This window comes from Dreissena polymorpha, chromosome 8 (assembly GCF_020536995.1).
Source record: "Dreissena polymorpha isolate Duluth1 chromosome 8, UMN_Dpol_1.0, whole genome shotgun sequence".
Classification (NCBI taxonomy): domain Eukaryota; kingdom Metazoa; phylum Mollusca; class Bivalvia; order Myida; family Dreissenidae; genus Dreissena; species Dreissena polymorpha.
Window position 1 is genome coordinate 15,638,694 of NC_068362.1, and position 13,212 is coordinate 15,651,905.

At 36.7% G+C, this 13,212-nt stretch overlaps 1 pseudogene; it reads left to right on the forward strand.

Moving 5' to 3' along the window:
* Positions 1–1,107: 1,107 nt before the first annotated feature.
* LOC127842785 (tetraspanin-9-like) lies at positions 1,108–11,677 on the forward strand (annotated as a pseudogene).
* The last annotated feature ends 1,535 nt before the right edge of the window (positions 11,678–13,212 follow it).

Sequence of the window (13,212 nt, forward strand, 5' to 3'; positions counted from 1 at the left end):
AATACGTAATGTGTGTCATTTGACAGTCTAAAACTTATTGGATTGAAAAAAAAATCCTGTCAAATTTGTCAATCAAAATTGATTTGACACATCACGTGATTTTGATTATGTTAAATCAGTGTACTGTATGCTAAATGCAACTGCTTTAGCAAGCTGTCAAGTTGAATTGAGACATTTGATGAAACAAACTGTATCCTGGGTAGGACCAGTCCTTATTTGTTTGTTTGTTTTTTGCCATTCTGATATTTTTATTCATTTTGTCCTCAATTTAAAAAGAGATTTTAAACATTTATTATAAATAAATCTGAAGGAAAAGCGGCTCAAGAGACAAGTGTTTTGATTGGCTGTTCAGAAAATGTGTACGTCGAAGTACAAACATGTATGTCGAAGTACAAATTGTACTTTGACGTACAAATATATACTTTGAAGTGTATTTTATATTAGTATGTCGACGTACAAATATTGTACTTCGACGTACATTTCTCTTTTTGGTAGAACCTTGTAGGTCTTCTTGACTTTCAACCCATATGGTACGCCATAGTATGTCTTTAGGGTTATCTAAAGTATACTCCCTCTTAAGGGATCAATACAGAGACCTCCCAGTGACTAAGCCAGTTAGCAGACTCCCCATCCACTATATCACAGCCACCGAACCAGCTTTAAATTCCTGTGGCTAGAAAACACAAAATATAAGATGCGAGATCTTTAAGCTAGGAACATGTAACTCGTTTTAAGATTGATTTTTTTGGATGCATTACTTAATTATTGCAACAATTATAATATGTTGAACACAATCATGTCCATATATTTATTATAAAATACATGGTTATCAAAAAACTTAAAAAGCTTTTGCCCGTAAATTAGGTAGCACCTATAATCATATTAAAAATGATAACAACTAACAGATGCATTACCTGTTCAAGAAATATGCTGATTCTGTTCTGAATGAAAATTAAAAATCTGCCACGCGCAAAACTGTTGTTTACTTCGACACCGGTTACGGCGTGTTTAAAATGGTAGAGGCTATATGGAAGACGGTATTTCACCATAATGAATATTCATTGTATTTAAATGAGGCTCTTGGCAAAGCACAGCGTTTCAATGACAGTCTAAAACACTGGTCTTTAGAAATAGATCGTCTCATTTAAAAACAGGCAATTGTGCGAACAACACGGAACATTTGTTTTGTCTACCTGAAAGAAAAAGGCGTCGCTTGTTATATTTGTAGGATTAATAACAGGTATGTACATGTATAGATTGTTTTTATTATACTGTTTGCATGAGTTTAAAACATACTTTTAATTGCAATGATATTATTGTCTTTTGATTGCGTGTGTAAGTACTTTGCGCTTCTGTTATTATGATAGTCTATGCTATTTTAATTAAAACGAATGATTATAAAGTTCTTGAACAAATTAAAGAAAACAATTTGTTAATCGGACCATTTTTATAAACGCATATAGTTTCCGTTTTTTTTTCATCGCGTATAAAATAACCCATTATGCGGCAAAAACCACGTCAGTACGAATAATTAATTATTATTATTATATAAATACGTAAAACCAAATGAATTTATGAAGTAAAAGATGTGTTTTAGTTTGTTCATTGCGTCCAAAGCATGCTTATAGGGGTTTCAAAATATTAAAGTATGCAGGCTGTATGGATAGGTAAGACTTTTCAATGACACCAGGCTGCATTCCCGGAAAATTGACACATCCTTGTCACGTTATTGTGCATTTATCGCACATGGAGAAATAAAGTCATAACAGGAATAATACGTTGTACAATCTGTCTATATGTGCGTATTGTACCCATTATTGCACGAACATTTGACTAAGTATTTATTGGCATGCATGAAATATTTCGTTTCACCTGGACACATTTGTTTGATTTTTAAACAGCACAAAATAATGACTATTCAAACTAATTGTGCGAAGGTATTTTCCTCCCGAAAATATGTTTTGTACTAAAAATAAAACAAAAAAAATATTATGATGACTATATACGGTAAAAAAATAAACAATGTCGATACATTCACTCGCATTTTGAGCTAAATCATCTAAAATTAAAACTTTTAATCCTGTTTCAAGAGACCAAGCATCCATATTTTCCTTTATCGGTAGTCCTTTAAAAAAATAAATGTGATTTACGCTGTCTTTCATGTTATTAAATAACGATTGATCTGTTGAGTAGCAGTAAATTATTTTCTTTGGTATCATTTTAAACATTACATCCATATTTTTCAAAAGAATAAACACAAAAGTAGATTTCCCGCTAGAACTAGGTCGCGCTACAATACACATAGCTGGACTTTCAAACGGTAAAAGTGACATGATGTGAACAGTTATACAACTTTATAATTAATGATTGCATAGCAAAACAACACCGTTTTTTATTTATGACTACTTTATTTATATATTTTTTCAACACAAACACACACACACGCACACACACACACGCACACGCACACACACGCACGCGCACACGCACACACACACACACACACACACACACACACACACACACACACACACACACACACACACACACACACACACACACACACACACACACACACACACACACACACACACACACACACACACACACACACACACACACACACACACACACACACAGAGAAAGGATAGAAACGAAGCACACCTGTATAAAATATTTATACGGTTTACCTGCTGACTAGTGTAGCCGCTATATACCGATAGGCGCTTAAAAAAAACATTGCGATGTTGTACCGTTGTTGTCGCGTAGTTGTTATAGAAACGAGTGATCTTCTGCGGATGGCTCAGCAAATCCAGCTGAGTCCGTCACCCTCGAGCCGGACGTCTTCTTCGCTGCTGGGATTGCTGTCTTCTCCAGGATGCAGCGAATCTGACCAATCCGCTGTTTATCGCCGAGAGTTCGCCTGCCCGTACCGGTCCAGAGGTCCCGTCTGTAGAGGGACGGGTACGGCGGGACAGCAAGACCACCAGTGGAAGGACATGATACGGGACGGACTCGCGGTTCCTTATGCGGGGAGGGAACCCATGAACATCGATGGGGTGGCTTTGGAGAGGGACCCCGGGGCGGCGGTACTTAGTGCGCTCAACGCGCTGGGGAAACCGTCTCGGGGATGAAGACGACAGCCGGTGACAGCGAGAGGGGCCATAAAGGCAGAGCGGTGCTTGCACTCCCTTGGCGGAGGCGTACAGACAAGAATTTGTCTTTGAATTGTCAACTACCAGTGCACATTAAGGTCTCATTGGCCACCGTGCACTGGTATATTTGGATCTAAAGTATATCTTTGGCGAATACCCGGGAAGCCGGGGTAAATTTGACCTACTTTGGCTCAAAACTAATCTTTTTCCCCTGAAAGGTCACAGGGGCAGGTCGGACTATAAAGACCTCGTGAAGTGGCCAGTAGGACCTGTCAATAAACTCTGATACACACACACACTTGAGAGGCAGACCTGAATCACCGCTCGAAGCTGCTGATATTTATCATTTTATTTCATATGCAAACATAAGGCCTGACAAAAAGTTGTTTGTTACCACTATTCAACCGACCCATTTATGTGTGCATACCCTTAGATTTTTTGTATTCAAGCTTCAGGTTTCGATCAGTTTCGTTATGTTATGTTTCTAATTAATTTGACGAAAAATATAAAGATGTATAACAAATAACCAATCGCACATTCTCTGCCCTTTCCTTCAAACATCGAATAAGTACTTATCCGATGTTTGACGGAAAGAGCCGAGAATGTGCGATTGGTTACTTGTTACATCTTTATTTTTTCCGCCAAACGACGTTACGCATGTATAACGTTGACGTCATTTGTGTTTATGTTTATATTGATACTACTGCATGAAGGTAATACTAAAAGCCGAAACTTGTTTGTAGATCTATTAAAGAAATTTAAATAACAAAAGCAATTTTAATATTCGTAATATATATTGTATTTAATTCAACACTAATTAACAAATTGAAGTGCGAGCATAATATGTATCATTTTTAATATCGTTTTTTGTGTGTTCAATATTGTTTTTCATATATCGATACACTGGCTTATTTCCATGTTGTCTTCAATCGACGGCGGTTAACACTTCAAGCTCTTAAGAGATATACAATAGTGTATATAAAAATATCACATATCGTTACTATAAATAGTAACAAAATGACGTCGCGAGCGGGCCGTTATTTGCATCTAGCGGGCCAATATAAATTATATCAGCCCTAGGGCCGATTTTTCATATCAGAAAAGAATGGGATCGCGCGGCTAATACTGAACAATATGGCGTCCACATTCAGTCTTAGCCATAAAGAAGTAAAACATCATCTACTGGCTATTGTTCTACTCACCGAAGTTGTGTTATAACCATGTTTATTTTCGTAAAATTTAATTTGCTTCCACGACGAAGTAAATTCTGGACACATTTTATCATCGCCATCCATATTTTCCATTTAAAAGGACTGGATGTAAGCAGGCAATTCTTTGAGGATAGACATGCTTTGACCGACTGACAAAGGTGAAAGGAAGGACGTATTCATCAAAGAAATTACCCTTTTAATTCAACATCGATTTCCTTCAAACAGTTAAAGAACCATTCACTGACACTTATCATAAATTTAGGCATAATCCATCAATTGTTCAACAAAACATCGCGTTATTCGAGCGACGAGTCGACATTTTAACGAAATCGAAAATGCAGTCTCACCAGTTTCATTCCAGTTTTATATCCCAACACTTTTATTCACATTCATAATATTATATTAATCCATCGTAAACACACACACAAGGCCTAATCGTTCGATGCTTAACAACATATTTAACTGTTAAATAAAACACTCCAAGTCCGATTTGTTGTTGTACTCAAATCCAGAGAGTCTAGGTAGTTTCGTCATTGAAATGACGTCACATGAGGTACGTCATAAACTGCGTAATCAATTGAATGAAAATAAAAGTACGGAAAGCTGTTTCTGTATAAATTTTCGTGAAGGACCAAAATAGTAGGATATGTGATATAAACGATAACACACGACAAAGCTGGGCCGGGCGTCTACAATCGGCCCTTGCCGAATAATGGCCCTCTGGCCAAAGGCCATCGGGCCGTTATGTCGGCAGCGGGCCGATTATAGACGCCCGGCCCAGCTCTGCCGTGTGTTATTGTCTAATTATCTAGCAGTTAAACAATTGATCTGGTTTAACTTAAGTTCAGTCATATTGACACTTAAAAGCACTATCTAGCCTTAAGATGATCGCAAATACGCCGAGTACGTGAACACGCGCAGTTAAGTCAGGTTGATCAATATGCACTTAAACAGGATACGTTTTTCAATACAATAGGACAACTAATCGGGTAGTTTGAATTTCGAAATCTTGTTTCATAAAGCGCTTAAAATAGATTTTTCTAAGAAATTATATTTTATTATATTTTGTTAGTTGAACTCTAACCCAAACAAAACTGAACAATGTCATATTGAATAATATATTCATATAGATAGTGTACGTTATATTTACGAGTATTATATACTGTCTACCTATCTTGCTTCTGTGAAATGTTACCTTAATGCTTAAATTAAACAAAATTTAATCTAATCACGAACTCATATAAAACACACTAGTATTACACAACATTAAGTGAATTCGGAAGGTAAGGTCTCTCTCTGCGATTGAATGAAGCATGTGTTTCTGCAGATGTCAGTTGAATACTCTAACAGTTTATCATCGAACGCAGAGATAACGTTGCACTATTTCCGAATATTAATCTGCATCTGACCTTATTATGTTTTCGAACCGGTTAAACCATTTAACGACGGAAATAATTTATAGCTTTGTGAATGTTTTTATGTTTGCAGGTTGCTTGATCACGTAACATATACACAGAAGGCAAAATGGGTCTAAATCTGGGCGGAAAATGTGGCATGTTCTTCTTGATCACCATTAACGGTATCTTCCTGGTAAGTGGTGGTCTCGTAGTAAAAATGGACAGTCCTCTCTTAAAACAAGGGGTATACTGCATGTGCGAAAAGTGTCGTCCCAGATTAGCCTGTGCAGTCCGCACAGGCTTATCAGGGATGACACTTCTCGCCTTTATGATATTTTTCATTTAAGGAAAGTCTCTTCTTACCAATAATCAAGTTTAGGGGTATAGTGGCGTCCCTGATAAGCCGGTGCGGACTGCACAGGCTGATCTGGGACGACGCTTTACGCACATGCACGAAACCCCCTTTTTCACAGAGCGCGGCTCAAATATTATACTTAATTTAGAATACTTTTCTTTGAACACAAAATATGTCAACTTTCAAAACAGCATATGGGAAGCCCGAAATGACATTCTGTAAATGCTTTACGACCTTGCTCTTCGAGAGTTAAAGCATGCTATTGAATAGCCATTTGAGTTTAGAATGAAGGTAATATTCTTAAACAAAATCAAAGCATTCGACACATTCTTAACAAAGATGTTTTTACGAAAAGTGTTAAAACTGTTATTTTGCACATAATTATCTGAAGTATAAAATAACTGTTCAATTGCATAACACAGCAGTGCACGACGACACTTTCCGCTTCAACTGGATTTTCGCTAAGAAGAGAATTCCTTTCAACCACACATAACAAAAAAGTGCCGTCTCTGATAAGCCTGTGCGGACTGCACATGCTTATCCGTGATTACCATTAACTCACACGCATTAAGCAGTTTTCCTAGAACAAATCTCTTTTTCAGGCTCTGGGTATCGCTCTTCTGGTCATCGGCATAATTCTGAAGGTCGATGCCAAGGTCATTAACGATTCCAAAGTCATATCTACCTTAAACGAGGTGTCGTTTAATGGACTCAAGTTCGGTAATCTGGCCAACAGCCTTCCGATAATCTTTATCGTTCTCGGCGTGGTCATTCTCGTCATTTCCGGTCTCGGAATGTTTGGCGCGTGCTGTAAGAATCGCTGTATGCTCGTCATGGTAAGTATTGATGGGGTGTGTCGCAAATTGATAATTTTTGACGTTTGTGCGCAAAAGATTATAAACGTAAATGATTTTTAAACAAGGCAAATATAAGACATGTAAACAAAAATACTTGAAAAAATTAACATATGATGAATGTGACATTCTTATTTGAGATCGGTACAATTATAAAGCGCATGTGACGCTGTCGATTGTTAGTTTGAAAAGGCTAAATTGTACATGTATTTGAATAATTCATTTCCGTCATGAACCGATTTATAAATAAAAATATAAACTTTAATATCGGTACGTTGATTCACATTAAAAGTTGCTTTTGCAGTATAAAAACGTTATGGATTCTTCAGATTTCTTACACAGTTAGCTCCTGATATCGTACCTTTTAGTAATATTGAAACCGCTGACTTTGTTTTTGCTCAAACATTATATGGACTCAAATCATTTGTTCCCGGCGTAATCTTATACACAGGATAACACAAACCACCTTTACTGATAACATACTTAACATGTACGTAAATACTCCCACTGCAAAAAGCGCTTCACAGATATTGGGCTTAACATACAATACAGTATAAAACCCTGACACGCAGCCTTGGCCGGAAGTAGCTGGCTGTAGTCATAACGGGAATTCCAAATATACTTAAATAATATAGAGGATATTTGTTGGATTCGGTGGATTATCGATTTTAATTCACGAGTGATCATAGAAAATCACTGCGCCACTCGTGAAAACAAAGTTAACGGTTTGCATGCTGGGAAATTTGTCGTCTGCTAAAATGTCGTCTGCTGCATTTCTAAAATTAGCATTTCCTTTGATTTTTTTCAAAGAATACTAAAAAAATAGCAAACAGTTTGGATCCTGATGAGACGCCACGTTCTATGGCGTCTCATGTGTATCCAAACTGTTTGCAAAGGCCTTCAAAATTCGGTTCCAGCACTGAAAGAGTTAACTGTCGGCCGACAAAAATAGGGTCGTACGGGTTAGTGGTAACACACGATTTTTCACGCCTAAAACCAAACGAAATTATTTTTATAGTTTGTATTGCTTTATATATTAAGCCATATTCCCATTCTGAAACGAAGTGATATTTTGTCTTTAATGCTCATTTCTTCCAATTAGAGTAACAGATTATCGGAAAAACATCGTCACATAATTGTCATTGATATGTTGTGTGTTTCCACTTCGCCATTATCGTGTTGCTGATCTTCATTCTTCAAATTGCTGCCGTGCATCTGTACGGAATTCTCAAGAACAAGGTAAACTGACCCGCGTCACGGAAAAATGGGTCTTATGCGGACAAGAGTAGCTCTAGCCCAGCCTGCGCATCCACGCAGTCTGGCCCGGAGCTACCATGTCCGCGTATGTGACATTGAAACATTCCGTTATTTTTTAGCAAACAGAGTAGCTCCTGTTCAGACTGTGCGATTGCACAGGCTGGTGTTGAGCTATTATGGCCACATTGCTCGTAAATACGTGCATCATACTCGTCAAACATGTTTGAACTGCTTCTCGAATCCCTACCAAGTTTAACCCATTTATGCCTAGTGGACTCTCCCATCCTACTAAATTGGAACAATTTATTTCCTAAATTAGGTTTGTCTAGTATATTTATTTCTATATTAGAATATTTCTTACATAAATTCCTTTAAGCCGCATCATGCGGCGTCTAATATGGGTCTGCGCTGTTTACCAAGGCCTTTTTCTAGACGCTAGGCATAAATGGGTTAAACTTTTGCTTAAAATTTAGGATGAATGAAACTCCTGTAACGTTGTAAGAGATATTATATTGCCATCCGCTTATCCTTTATTATGTCACGTGTTTATTTGATCTCACAATACCAGGCAATGCAATATGAAGTAAAGAGAAGAAGTATATGTCTTCTTGTATAGAAGGTCAATGACTTCTCTAATGACTTTTTTTTCTTGAATATATATAACACATGGGTTTATACAATTGCTCTACTCAAATTATGCTTTATAGTCACATAGAACATATTTAAAAACTCTTTGGCTATATACACATATAGTAATTGTTGCATTCTATAAAATTTGAATTCATTTACTCATGTGTTTGTTTTGTTCTTTGCAGATCGAATCAGAAGCGAAGAGCCTTTTAAAGAAGGGTATGAACAATTACGCTGGGGTATCGTCAACTTCAGAGGTGTCGAACGGGTGGGACCTGATTTTCATTGGGGTAAGTAGCTTTAGTAAGCTGACTTCACAAAATATAAGAGCCTCGCTCTGGGAAAACGGGGCTTTATGCTTGTACGTTAAGTGTCGTCACAGATTAGCCTGTGCAGTCCGCACAGGAAAATCAGGGACTACACTATCCGTCTTGAGAAATTTTCGTTTCATCCTCTTTTAAGTCTCTTCTAAACGAAAATCGAGTCTAGGCTGAAAGTGTTGACCTTGATTAGCCTTTACGGCCCGAACTGGCTAATCTGATACGACACTGTACACACACGCATTAAACCCCGTTTTACCAGAGCGAGACTTGTATGGATTCATTGATGTGACCTATGTTTGGTTATGACAGTTATTCTTCAACGCCTATAGTAATGTTGTACATTTTCTATGTTTGCAGTTTGATTGCTGTGGTGTTGAAGCCGTTAATGCCGGCAGTAATCAAGAATTCAAAGACACTTAATGGTGGGCGAACAGGGGAGCTGATCATATCCCCTACAGCTGCTGTACAGCAGCCACCCAGGATAACTACAAGACTACTACTGATGTGGCATGCACCGCATCCTTTACAGGCGCCCAAACAAAGGTGAGTGACATATAGAATAACACATTTGGAATCGTCAACGTAAGAGATGTAACTACATATTATTGATCTTCATGGATTTCGAATGTTCCACTTTGCAAAAATTTCTTTTTTTTCTTTTTTTTTTAATTTACACAACACACATACTTATTTAGTCAACCCTTTTCCAACGTTATAATAATCAAGTTTCCTTATAAAGTTTCGTGTTAGTTACTGTTACAGTAATATCTTGTTAATTGATAATGACCGTTGTTTATGTTTACTAAAATTGATTAAAATGCAATGCACGCTTAAAGCATGGATTTAAACTCATCTCAATGTATGAAGTCTACTAAGCGACTTCGTTATCCTCAAAAGAGTATTAAGCTTTCTTAATGAAAAGTAAAATGCCTGCGAAAGCTATTAAGCGAAACTGTAATATGCAATTTAGCCCGACAATTATTTGTTTATGAAAGTACCCTGCACAATGTGCGGACTACCGGTACATTTGAGACGCGCTCAGTCAAATTGGGGCTTAATGCATGTGCGTAAAGAAAGTGTCGTCCTAGACTGGCCAATGCAGTTCGCAAAGACTAACCAGGGACTATATTTTCGTAAAGAAGTGACTTACTTAAAACGAAAAATCCATAAAGGCGGAAAGTGTCATCCCTGATTTCGGACTGCACTGGCTAATCTTGAATGACACTTAACGCACATTCAAAAAGCCCAGTTTTCTCAGAACGCAGCTCAAATATGCAACTTAACTTGACAATGTGTTCATCAACGTACATAGCAAAATGCGCGAACTACCGGTACATTTCACTAACAACTACCGGTACATTTCACAAACATTGTCTTAACTTCCGATAATTGTCATGCTTTTAGGGATGTTATGACGCCATCAAGGATTTCATCCTGAAGTACCAAACAGCCGCCATCGCCATCGGTATTTCTCTTCTTGTGATCGAGGTAAGGAAGGACATACTTTGATGTTTCCTATTGTACGGTCAATCAAGGCATTTTAAGAGTAGCGCCATTACACATAATTTTATGATGTGTTAAATAAATATTTATGTAAACACTGATGTCGATTTTTCTTGTTTTAATTTTTGTTTAAAAGCTTTCAACGGAGAATTGGTTCGGTAGTTTAAATACTGATGTACTTGATATATAGATAATTTTTAGCTCTCGCCTATTCTTTCTCTTTTCTTTGTTAATATAATTGTTAAATATTTAATAACTTTAAAAGGCAAACACAATGCCTTTCAAGCAGAACGATTATACAATGTATCCTTGTTTATACTGAGATAAATTATCTCATTCGGTGTTTACAATAGTGTCATGTTATTCATTAAAGTCATCTTCATTACTATCGTCATTATTTGACATGGCTGTTTTTTGTTTTCAGTTAATTAGCATCGTGTTTGCGTTCGTGCTGTGCATAGCCATCAGTAAATCTGGCGAGATTGTGTAAAGTACGACTTATGCTGCAAACGCGTGAAGGGACCAAGAGACATTGTTAATTCTTGAGATCGTATAAATTATTGGTATACTATAAACCGTGCGAGGTATCGTGATATGTGTGCAGAATTTCTTAGAAATTCTACAACCAATCATGTGTTATTGTTTAAAAATACATTTTCCTCATAAAATTGAAAAAAACCCACTCTAATTGTTGAAGCAGAATAGGATCTATTTAAGAAATAACGATGTACAGACAACAAGCACATTAACGATGTACAGACAACAAGCACATTACGATGTACAGACAACAAGCACATAACGATGTACAGACAACAAGCACATAACGATGTACAGACAACAAGCACATTACGATGTACAGACAACAAGCACATAACGATGTACAGACAACAAGCACATAACGATGTACAGACAACAAGCACATAACGATGTACAGACAACAAGCACATAACGATGTACAGACAACAAGCACATAACGATGTACAGACAACAAGCACATTACGATGTACAGACAACAAGCACATTACGATGTACAGACAACAAGCACATTACGATGTACAGACAACAAGCACATTACGATGTACAGACAACAAGCACATTACGATGTACAGACAACAAGCACATTACGATGTACAGACAACAAGCACATTACGATGTACAGACAACAAGCACATTACGATGTACAGACAACAAGCACATTACGATGTACAGACAACAAGCACATAACGATGTACAGACAACAAGCACATAACGATGTACAGACAACAAGCACATAACGATGTACAGACAACAAGCACATAACGATGTACAGACAACAAGCACATAACGATGTACAGACAACAAGCACATTACGATGTACAGACAACAAGCACATTACGATGTACAGACAACAAGCACATTACGATGTACAGACAACAAGCACATTACGATGTACAGACAACAAGCACATTACGATGTACAGACAACAAGCACATAACGATGTACAGACAACAAGCACATTACGATGTACAGACAACAAGCACATAACGATGTACAGACAACAAGCACATTTTTTTTTTATACATGGGAAACCTTGACCTTAGTTAGTTTCAAGTATGTTTTTAGATACAACGCGTTTTACATAATTAATGTAATATGACGATCCAGTCGAAGTATGCTATTTCTCATTTGGCCCATTGCCACGCACAGTTGTTACAAAATAATATATCGGAAGGTATCAACTTAGTTGATAGCGTTTCGTTTAACTGCACCTTGTCGACGTTTGCAAACTCGCCTTTTGCATAATTAAGTTCTTAACATACTATTGAATAAAGTTTTTAGAATACTAAGAAGAGTTTTACTGAAAACAAGGATGAATAATTATTTTAATTTCCAATAGCGGAAGCTTCCTCCTGTCGAATGTATTGTTCCTCTATGTCGTGGTCACAAGGATATTTTTTAATTAAACATATCATTTCCATTACGTATGTACATTGTGATGCATGTACATTGTGATGTATGTATATTTTTATGTATTTTATTGTACATTGTGATATGCGGTCTAAATCACGACAATACTGAGTGGTGACTTTTTAAGCATTTATTGATTTATGAAATCTGTATACAAAAGGGTATTGCACTTGAGGTGGAAAAGTATTTTAAGATACATTATATGAATTACAACTACTTTCAAGTCCCAACAATCTCTTCTTAAGTTATTTATGATCTGAATCTAAAATCAATATATCACAATGGTTTAAACTTCCTATATGGAAAATATATTTATACATTTATATTGCTCACAATAGTTTGTATCGATCATGTTTATTAATGCGTGTTTATTGCGGGCATATAATACTGAAGATGAAAAATGGTCATAACTTCTGGTTGCTGAATTATTTATTAAAGAGCGCTTTCTTTGCATATGCTAAGAAGAAATGTATTATCATTTTATAGTTTAGTTTAAATGTCGTTTCACTTTTGAATTATTATTGTTTTACTATAAGTAATTTATATTCTATTGTCTAACCCTAAATGTTTACCTGTTGGG